Source organism: Galeopterus variegatus, unplaced genomic scaffold (assembly GCF_000696425.1).
Source record: "Galeopterus variegatus unplaced genomic scaffold, G_variegatus-3.0.2 Scaffold8914, whole genome shotgun sequence".
NCBI lineage: Eukaryota > Metazoa > Chordata > Mammalia > Dermoptera > Cynocephalidae > Galeopterus > Galeopterus variegatus.
In genome coordinates, this window is record NW_007735025.1 from 67,416 (window position 1) to 76,272 (window position 8,857).

At 40.7% G+C, this 8,857-nt stretch overlaps 1 long non-coding RNA gene across 1 annotated transcript in view; it reads left to right on the forward strand.

Annotated features, from left to right (window-relative positions):
- LOC103608842 overlaps positions 1–7,222 on the forward strand; it is a 67,553-nt gene extending 60,331 nt beyond the window's left edge. The window contains exon 2 of the long non-coding RNA XR_552094.1: positions 6,012–7,222. This is a non-coding gene — a long non-coding RNA (uncharacterized LOC103608842). The remainder of the gene's footprint in view (positions 1–6,011) is intronic.
- Positions 7,223–8,857: the final 1,635 nt, after the last annotated feature.

An 8,857-nucleotide genomic window follows, 5' to 3' on the forward strand; every position in this document is an offset into this window, starting at 1 on the left:
GACATTAGCCACAGCAGACCGCCACGACTGGCGTCGTCGGCTGGATTATACCACAATTGGCGTAGTCTGCGACAGGATTCTGAGCACGTACAGGAGCTGAAAGCCCTTGGAAGAAGGAGGTAATATGTCTATCCTTGATCATGTGGTGCCCGGGGGCCACTTTTCTGCTGACTGGAGCCTGGCTATTGATCACTACTCTGCAGACTGATTGAGATTTGCAGCAGAAAGCAGAGTGGTTGGAAGCAGGGAGAATTATCCTGGAGGACGGTGTACAGCGAATGTCCACTCCTGCTTCTCACACCAGGGAAGACGACCAACCCAGTGGTGAGTTGGGGAAAACCATGCATCTCCAGGGCATGAGAAATTGAGACAGTAAAGCAGCAGAAACAGGAAGAGCCCCTGGCTGCTACAGCTCTGAGACCTAGGGGTGGATGGTATAATGTGCTCTAGAGACTATGTAGTAAACACATGTTGTGTTTGTCTGAAGGCAAAAGGCTCAGAGGGTGCCACTTAAATCCGATGGCCAGCTGGGTGCCATAAAACCCAAGAAAAGAGTGCCACGTGCAGATGGGCAGATGACCCGAGGATGGGTGCCACTGCAGAATTTCAAGTATGTTTTCACCTGGTGAAAAGGTGGGAAAGTTAATCTCCATTACTACACACCTGTCTCTGTGGCAGCGGTTACAGGTTATCTGCAGATATGCCCAGGGTCAGGGCAGCCACTCCTTGATAAGACTGGGCAAATGCAGCTGTTTGAACTGTGGGTGAATGCTGCAAAACCTGCCCAAGACTGAGTGAGTAGCTGGTGTAAGCTGAGCTGATTGAAGTAATTCAAAAGCCAGAATGTAAAAGCACAGAACAAGAGAAAAAATGTAAGGGCGAAGCAAATAAACTGTTTGCTAAAGACATTATCTTGGGGCCAGCCCCGTGGCTCACTCAGGAGAGTGCTGCACCCAGGCCACAGGTTCCGATCCTATATAGGGATGGAGCTGAGCGTGGTACAGACCATAGACCACACCTTGCCAAGGGTTGCGATCCACTTACTGGTCAAAACAAACAAACAAACAAACATTATTTTGGAGGTGAGGCAGCCAGAGGCTAAGAGCCAAGGGGCGGGGGGGCTAGGGGGCCAGAGGGGTGCCCTAAAGGCATTTGAGAAGTCCGGATGGGTGCCCCACCCATCACAGGCCCTGAGAGCATTTGAGAAGTTTGGGAGAGCACCTCTCCCATCCTAGGAGAACTGAGTTTTTCCAGAGGACGGACCTGAGATGTCATTGCCCTCAGCAAACTGCTGTCTGCATCCCAGCTGCTCTAGCTGGACCAATCCTGCCTCAGCACCTCTGAAGAAAAGAGCCGAAAACCTTGGAGGCATTCATGTTGTGTTGGGTTTGCAGGCCGGCAGTGTCTGAGAGCAGTAGAGGGATGGCAGCCTCCACCTAGATTTCGGAAGATGTGTGGAAAAGCCTGGGAACTCAGGCAGAGACCTGCTTCAGGGGTGGAGCCACTGCGGAGGTCATCTACGGAGCAATGTGGAGCAGAAAGGTGGGGTCAGAGCCCCCACAGAGAACCCCTACTGAGGAAATGTTTAGTGGAGTCAGGATGGCGGGACTGCCACCAGGAGCCCAGAACCATGGGGCTGCTGGCAGTGTGCAGCGCTGGCCTGGAAAAGCCCGAGGCACCAGGCACCTCAATGGTCTGCACTTGGCAGAGCTGTAGGAGCGAGGTTGCCCAGCACTTTAGGGGTCCAGGTGCCCCAGGGTGCTTAACGTTTGCCCTGTTTGGGTTTCAGATTTGTTTGGGGACTGTTTTTCCTTTCTATTCTTTCCTTCTGGAATGGAATGTGTACCCAATGTCTATCCCACTGTATCTTGGAAGTAGATAAACTTGTTTTTGACACTTTACAGATTCATAGCTGGAAGGATTTTGCCTTTGGTCTCAGAGGAGACTTTGGACTTTTGAGTTGGTGCTGCAATAAGCTAAGACTTGGGACTGGGATGGAATGTGTAATATGTGTAATGTAAGGGTAACTTATCCTGCTAAGGGAACATTGTGGAAGATTCTGAACATGTAGATTGCATGGCGAGGACCCTGAAGGGGTGGATTGTTGGGAAAATAGAATAGTTTGGTCAGAGCCCACACCTCAGGTCACATTGGATGTGGTTTAGCACATCCATTATAAGCAAATTGTGTGTGTGTGTGTGTGCGCCTGCACATGCATGTGTGGAGTTAGTGCGCATGCGTGCCAATGTATCTTTTTGGTTTTCTTTCTATTCTGGTGTTCTAGGGAGAGAGAGAGGGGTAGTTTGTGAAGCAGGAGGGTGTGCATCGGCCTCAGGCGTCCGCCCTGCATGGCCATGCTTTCCAACCTATGGCTCCAAGGACCTTCAGGCTGGTTACCTAGCTCACAGACCTGCGTGAAGCGGTCTGGGGACCCAGCCTGGCATGTGAGCAGTCTGGGGACCCAGCCTGGCATGTGAAGGGTTTGTGACCCAGTCTGTGAATGGGCTTGAGGGGTCTGGGAGCTCCCGACCCAGCCGTAGCGTGACAATCAGCCCAGTCAGTGAAGGATTACCAGCAGGTAAAAGAGCCCGACGACTGGCGTGGTCACCTAGCTTTACAATTGGTGTCCAGAACAGAATTAAGAGCTAGACAGTTGGCGCTGTGAGGATTCCAGGCCTTAGCCTAACCAGACAGGAATAATTTGGAAAACCAAACAAATTACTAAAGCTGACACGTAATAGGAATCTTCCAGGAGAAACAAACCTCTCATATCTGAATTTAGTATTAGCAATTTAATACACCAATTCTTGAGGTGTCTATACCAAGCAGTATTTCAAGTAGAACACATAAAAATGTTTTACAGGAAGTTATATCTATTTCTAAAAGAGAAAAATCTCTCTAATTTTGAGGTAAAATGTTTGAAATGTAGGTATATGTTGTCCATTCATTCTTTCCTTTAAAAGTTTGGGAGTGGGAAAATGGTCAGTCTATACCTTTGAAGAAAAACACCTCTCCAGTGATTGCCTACAGAACTCAATCAAAGGCAAAGAGTGAAATAATCACATGAAAAATCTAAATTCAGATTTTAATATGAGAAACAACAAATATATCCCCCCACAGCTCACCCTCCACCCCCTACACAATTACACTCAATCAGTCAAAAAAGTTTTACAGCTCAGGAAAAATATGTATACCTCCTCCAAGTGTAGTTCTTATTAAAGGCCCTTTCATATGATGAATCTGGACTTAGGGAGATCAAAGTTGCTCGCAGAAGTACAATTGTATCCGTTAGACTTCACTTACCAAGGCATAAAAGTAAGCCCACATATGTAGTAAAAGTATTTTCTGCTAATTCTTAGCTATAGACTGTGGTAAGAGTGTTGGACTAAAATCTAAATACATTGTGGGAAGGATATGAAAGAGGAGGTGGGCAGAAATTTAATCCTATGTTATTCAAATTCGGTATGATTCTATTTCATATTGGATCCACTTTTCAGGGCCCTATGGATTTATTAAAGAATCTGCAAGCAGAATATGTGCCTAATGATCAGTATATTTCAGGCTGAAAAGTGCGCATCACTGTTTTCCAAGATTAACTGTTTATTTATTTATTTTTTTTATTTTTTATTTTTTTGTCTTTTTTCGTGTCCGGCAACGGATCGCAACCCTCAGTGTCGCACCCGTACCGGACCGGGACCGGCAACGGGATCACAACCCTCGGTGTTGCGTCCACACCTCGCTCAGCCAGTGAGCGGGAACAGTCTGTATGTGGGATCCAAACCCTCTGCGGGAGCGCCGCCACGCTCCCAAGCGGCGCACTGTAGCAGTGCGCCACCGGGCCGGCCCCCAAGATTAACTGTTTAAAAACTGTTCTGACCAGTGGTTCTTACTGGTTGAAATAGTCTGCTTACAATCAAGTGAACTTGAGTATTCTGCCAGAGGCATTCATACGCGGGAAGTTTGGAGGCAACTCTTAAATGTAATTTGCAGACATAAAGGTGCCAGAACTTCAACCATAGGCAAAGCTGCTCTCTGGAACAGTGGGAAAAAGAGTCAAGCAGGGGAGTAATAGAGGAATTGGTAAAGGGTCATAAAAAATGATTACATTTTATAATGTTGAATATAATATTTATCCTGATTTGAACATCACATATTGCACACAGGTATTGATATTCAACACTGTACCCCACAGATATGTACAATCAACTATGTTACAATAATAAATAAATAAATAAATAACCCAAACTTGAAAATTAAAAAAAAGGGTCAAGCAAAGTGCCATTTTGACACTGGCCTTTGCCATTTTTGTCCCAGTAACTTCAAGTTTCAGAAGCAGGCATTAGAGGCACACACACAAACACGTGAAAAATGGGTCAAATTATAAAAGCCCTGATGGATTTTGCTTTTTAAGTAGGAACTGTCATGAGAAAACCACTAGACTAGAGTCAAAAAATCCGAGTCTTAAGCAAATCATATAAAATATCTGGTCCTCAGTGTCGTCATCTGTAAAACAAGAACATAGTACCACTGGCAGGACCGCGGGAGACAAAGTAATTACAAGCTAAATCCTAAATCCTGTTATATATTTTGTTTTTCAGGCGCTTTCCTTGAGATTTTATTTAGTGAGTATATTCTGATGCTAAAATAGTTTTAAAGACTTCTAGCTGGAAGATATTTTCTATGGACCTGTCTGTTCTAAAATTCTAGTACTCTAAGTGAGAATAACCAGTAGAGTTACATTTAAGTTTTGTGAATCTAATAGTTTTAATTGTTGTTATTCATGACACTTATTACTTTGCACAATATTTGATTTTGAAAACTGCTTCATGTCAATCATATAAATCAGGGTTTCTAAGTTTGTATCTAAAGATGGACATCTAAGGTTTTGTGAAACCCCTAAAAGCAGATGCAAATTTTTGTAGATATAGGCATATAGAGCATACAAAACTTTTATCAGATTCTCAAAGGCTAAATGAAAGTGATAAAAGCACAAGTTATCCTCGACTCAAGAGTCAAAAAAGTCCCGATTTCGAGCTGACAAGGAGTGAGAGGAATTCAAGTAGATTGTAAGGGCTCTATGATGAAAGATCTTCCCAGATTCCCTCTCAAAGCTGCATCCCCTTCCCAATGTTACATGCCAGTATGTATCCATAGTATTTTGAGCAGAAGACTGAGTCAGCAAGGTCTTTGATGATTTTGCAACATTCCCTCTTAATTTTAAGTTTTTTGATATTTGATTAGGAGCCAAGGTCAAATTCTTTGCTTTTCCATGCCAAACTTCCACAACATGTTTTTGCTAAATAGAAAGAACCATGTATTCTTTACTTTTTAAATCTATAGCCTTCTTAACTGGGAACTCTAGATGGCTCCTAGGCCTGGAGGTAAGTTTTTTAAAAGGATGTGTCCTAAAGTAATAAGAATAATAGTAAAGAAAAACAAACATATTTGGCTATTGAGAAACATCTTGCTCGCCTGGAAGGGCTTAGACAATGACTGGAGAAGACCTCAATTTTTCTGAGTCATTTTCAATTCTATGTTGTATTAAATATTTATGTGATGGTTAATTCTCTATGATAATTTAATAGCATATAGTTCCTTGGTCGTTTTAAGTCCTGGTTCAGAGGGCAGTAGCCTGGTGGGAAGAATGGAGCAGAATTCTGAGGCAGTGGACAGGAACTGGAGGCTGTGATGAGAGCTAGGATGAACATCAGGTGTCAGAGAAAAGCCTCCAGACATTTAAACCAAAGAATTATATATACATGTTGGTTCCCATAGCACAGCAAAGCTAGATCCTTGGGGATATTTACCCGCAGTCCTCTTGCATGGAAAAAACAAGGCTTCTTTCATAAGTTGCAATAGATGCTAACTCAGACTGTATGCACCAAGTAGAAAAACAATGGGGCATAAAATACAAGAGAAACAAAAAAACACTTATTTTACTAGAACTGGGAGTTGATTTGAGATACGGTAAGGATTTTCAGAATTTAACACGTTTGTTCTTCTCATTTCAGATGCTGCACAACAAACATGTCATGGTCCGTGTGGGAGGAGGATGGGAAACTTTTGCAGGGTATTTGTTGAAACACGACCCCTGCCGAATGCTGCAGATCTCCCGTGTGGATGGCAAAACATCCCCCATCCAAAGCAAATCTCCAACCCTTAAGGACATGAATCCAGATAATTACTTGGTGGTCTCTGCCAATTATAAGGCTAAGAAGGAGATTAAATGAAACTCATTGGTCACTACAAGAGAGCTCTCATAACAGCTTGTATCCATTTCTCCAGTGTAGTCAGTTTAGTTCACATGCTCTGAAAACTACTTTGGAAAAAGGCGTAACAAAAAAAAAAAAAAAAAAAAAAAAAAAAGGCATCGTATTGAAAATTATTCAAAAAGTAGCACTATTTATTTTTAATGCTTCTGTAGAAAATGATCTATTAAAAGAAATTCTAAATTCAAATTTAAATTAGACAAATTATTATTTCTCAATATGTGAACACAGTATTTAGAACACAAACAATATTAGGAACACAATTCTAGCTAAAGATAAAAACTGTTATTAGGAGAAAATATTTAGGATTTGCAGATAAGTTAACAGAAAGTGCCTGCTTTGTGTCTATGAGTAAAAGCACCCCAGACATTTTTATAATTGCAGGATTTTTACGCTATTTTTTACAAAATGACAATTAGTGTGACAATGTGCTACTAAAAATATCCAATAGCACTACAAGTACAGAGTATTCACAACAGTAACACTTTACTGGAATGGCCACTTCAGAAAAGTTTACATTCACTTGGAAGATTGCCTTAAAGTTTATCTCTTCTTATCTATGACCAAATATCTGGGGTACTTTTGGAAGTTTTCAGTACACCCCCTTAGAGAATAGTTTATGAATTGTTTCACACATTCCTAAGCACACGGCTGTGTTTAGAATGACTTAGTGTAAATCACACACATAAGCTGACATACATTTATATTTTGATGAGTAAATTGTACAAATGTTCATTGACTTCATAATGTTTTAAAACATTTTCTTATTACAATATATCTTTAGTTACTCCTACTTTGCTATGCTGTCTAGTAAAGTAAGTTCACCGAAGCTAATGATGTTACAAACTTGTATACCCTTGTATACCTAGGACAGGGCTGCTTTGTACCAATAAACAGCAAAATATTGTCCTTAGTGATTCAAGAATTTAAAAGATAAATTTAAAAAATGTTAACTGTCTATATCAATGTCTCATTCTGAAATAAAATTGATCTTCAAATGGCAAATTTCCCCTGAGAATTATGAGTCAAATTCTGGTTGCCTGGCACTTCTCACTTTGGGAGGGTTAGTGTGGTGGTTCTCTTTAGCAAAGGGTTTAGATTTTATAATGGTAATACCTTAAGTGCTGCCCTGAGTATAAAAACTACGGGCAGAGATAATTTGTCATATATTCACTTTTCAACATCAACAAAAAAATCTACCTTTCTTGCTCCACAAAGTTAGGGAGAAGGAATCTGTTTGTCAAATGGCTAATTTAGTCAAAACATACACAACCTGTTAATTGGGAAGTTTTTAAACAACAGACATGGTATAATTTGGAAATTGGTGCTGGAAGTACTGGTAATCATGCTGGAAAAAAGATGTCAGTGAAACCTAAAGAAATATAAATGAGTAACCAAAACAAAGTTTTGTAGGATATAAAACCACCGTGGTGTAGTGAATAATTCTAATATCTTTTAAAATACAACATCGAGTGATGTAATCTTTATATTTCCAAACTAATATTAACACTGAATTTCTCTGTATAGTTATTGCCAATATTTCCATCAAAACTTTCTCCTGTGCTTAAATTTTTCCCATAAACATTTGTCTTTAATAAAAGTTAATTTTATTAATTTAGAAAACTCAGTGTAGCTTAACCAAAATATTATTAATCTTTTTATCTTTTGCATTCATTATCACTGCCTTAAATTAGCACCAACTTGGTGGTATAGTCAACAAAAATTTATTTTCTTGCTGTTCTGTAGTCAGAAATTCAACATGATTTCACTGGACTAAAAGTGTTATCAGGGTTGTGTTCCTTTCTGAAAAGTTAAGAATCTGTTTCCTTGCCTTTTCTACCTTCTAGAGTGGCCTGCATTCCTTGGCTCATGGCCCCCCTTCCTCCATTTTCAAAGCCAGCGATATAGCATCTCTCTGACCCTTTTCTTTTCTCATGTCTCTTTTACATGGTCTTTTAAGTATTGGTAAGAACATGGTCACAACGGACATTGGGGTCTAGCTGCTAGCTAATCAGCACTAAACGGGTGTGGAAAAATGAGACTACATTCAGAAGGAAATGACCAAATATGTATAGTTTTTACTCACTCCTTAGCAAAGACTTGCCAGGCAGTAGACTGAAGTGGGCTAGGATCACCTTATTCTCAGCTAGACGTATGATCCAAGGAAGGGTGATTGAGACAGAAGTACTATACCGAATGCAGAAAGTATTAAATATTGGAATAGTCGAGAAACCTGGTTGAGAACAGAGAGGAAGCATCCAAAAAGAGAAGTCCAAATAAATAAGCAGTGAAAGGCCATAGTCACTAGTGTTACAGACACATTGAATTGACTAGGCTTATTGTGAAATTAAGTGACCTACCACTATCATACTAATTCCATTTCTTCTGCTATGGGTGGGGACAAATCCTATAGAGATGGTAAAGGAGCCTGAATCAGTGACATATGAAGAAGGATTTTAGGAATGCTGAGAGGTGTTCATTTTTGACTGTTAAGAAATTCCTTCAGGAAACTGTTAGCTGTGTTCTCCAGAGATTGTTTTGTAATAGCCAAAAGGATAAATGCAGGGTAAATGAGTAGAAACCTCTGG